This window comes from Sapajus apella, unplaced genomic scaffold (genome assembly GCF_009761245.1).
Source record: "Sapajus apella isolate SASKATOON/1434 unplaced genomic scaffold, GSC_monkey_1.0 scaffold211, whole genome shotgun sequence".
NCBI lineage: Eukaryota > Metazoa > Chordata > Mammalia > Primates > Cebidae > Sapajus > Sapajus apella.
Genome location: NW_022437151.1, coordinates 444,122 through 446,289, shown reverse-complemented (window position 1 = coordinate 446,289; position 2,168 = coordinate 444,122).

The following is a 2,168-nucleotide window of genomic DNA, read 5'->3' as shown; positions in this document are numbered from 1 at the left end:
TACTCCCTGATTTCAAAGCTTACTAAAAGTTATATCAAGCAAGATAGCTGTGATACTAATGCAAGGAAAGATGTAGATCAATGGAACAGAGTTGATACAAAAAAATTCTTCATTTGTGATCACTTGATTTTTACCAACATATCAAGGAAATTTTATAGGGAAAAGACAGCCTTTTCAACAAATGAAAAATTTTTAGTTTGAGAGCACAGCTTGAGTACACTGTTCTAGAAATTTGCATTGTTGTAAAGAGAGTAGATTTATAAGAGATTTTGATAAGAATACAGGTTGAAGATTTTTGAATACTCGTTAAAATAAGAGAAAAACATTACGTGGCTCAAAACTAACAGGGACAGCGGGGGGGTGGGGAGTTGGGGAGAGATAGCGTGGGGAGAAATGCCAGATGTAGGTGATGGGGAGGAAGGCAGCAAATCACACTGCCACGTGTGTACCTATGCAACAATCTTGCATGTTCTTCACATGTACCCCAAAACCTAAAATGCAAAAAAAAAAACCCCAAAAAACAACAAAAAACAACTAACAGAAGGTTAAAATGGAATGGGGAAAAAAGCACCCAATCCAAAAGGAAGGTGCGAAAGAAGTGGAGAAAGAACACTGAACGGTCAGGAGGAACAGAGAGCACAGAAGGCAGCCAGAGGGTGCTGGCCGCAGTGACGGCATTAGATGTAATAAACTAAATGGTCCAATTAAAGAGTTAAAATGGTGGGCTATATTAAAAATGCTTTGTCTACAAAGCTCAAATACAGCACATAGGATACAGAAAACTGGAAAGTAAAGGAGAAGTTATAGCATGCAACCTTTAACTAAAAGAAAACTGATTTAGCTATCTGGACTAGCATGGAGGAAATTTTCAAGACAAGTTATTTCTGGGAATAAAATCAGCCAATTCATAAAAGGATGATGTCACTAAGAAAATAACAATCAGAAATGTGCATGTTCTTTTTTTTTTTTTTTTTTTTGAGACAGAGTCTTGTTTTGTCGTCAGACACCAGGCTGGAGCGTAGTAGCAGGATCTCAGCTCACTGCAACCTCCGCCTCCCGGGTTCAAGCAATTCTGCCTCAGCCTCCCAAGTAGCTGGGACTACAGGCACACACCACCACTCCCAGCTAATTTTTGTGTTTTTAGCAGAGACGGGGTTTCACCATGTTAGCCAGAATGGTCTCGATCTCTTGACCTTGTAATCCGCCACCACGCCTGGCAGGAATGTGCATGTTCTAAATATGGCTTCAAAATAGTGAAAAAACTTGTTCTTTAAAAGAAGAGTAAATATGGGCTGAGTGCAGTGGCTCATGCCTGTAATCCCAGCACTTTGGGAGGTCGAGGGGGGCAGATCACCTGAGGTCAGGAGTTCAAGACCCCCTGGCTAACATGGTGAAACCCCGTCTCTACTAAAAATACAAAAATTATCTGGGCATCATGGCAGGTGCCTGTAGTCCCAGCGACTGAGGAGGCTGAGGCAGGAGAATCACTTGAACCTGGGAGGTGGAGGTTGTAGTGAGCCGAGATTGTGCCATTGCACTCCAGCCTGGGCAAAAAGAGCAAAACTCTGTTTCAGAAAAACAAACAAACAACAGCAAAAACAAACAAACAAAATTCCCCAAAACCCAACTTTCTATCAAACCAATTGAACAAGGAGAAAACAAAATCTAGATGCAAAATATTTCAATAACAAATTAACAAATTTGACATCATGGGCATGTATAGATACTATCCCCAACAACCACCAATTCCATGTTCTTTTAGAGTGCATGGGAATACTTACAAAAATTCGGACAGAAGAAATCTCTTCCCTCTACCCCTGCTTTTCCCTATACCTGCTGATAGCAACAAGGGTCAGAGATAAGGGAGTTTTCTTTAGAAGTGGTACACAAAGTATAGATTGTGTGATCAAATTTAACAAATAATAACACAGGATTCTCAGTTAAAATTGAATTTCAGAGAAATAGCAAATAATTTCTTCATATAAATATATCTCATTTCATACTAAAAAATGTGTGTGTTGTTTCTCTGAAATTCAAATGTAACTCTGCATCTGGTATTTTTTCTGGAAACCCTAATCATAGGAGAGAAGGGATTGTCATCTGGGAGGAGATGTCCAGAGACTTTTCACCTCTTCCCTGAACTAAAGATTTGGTTGGGGCTCCTGGCT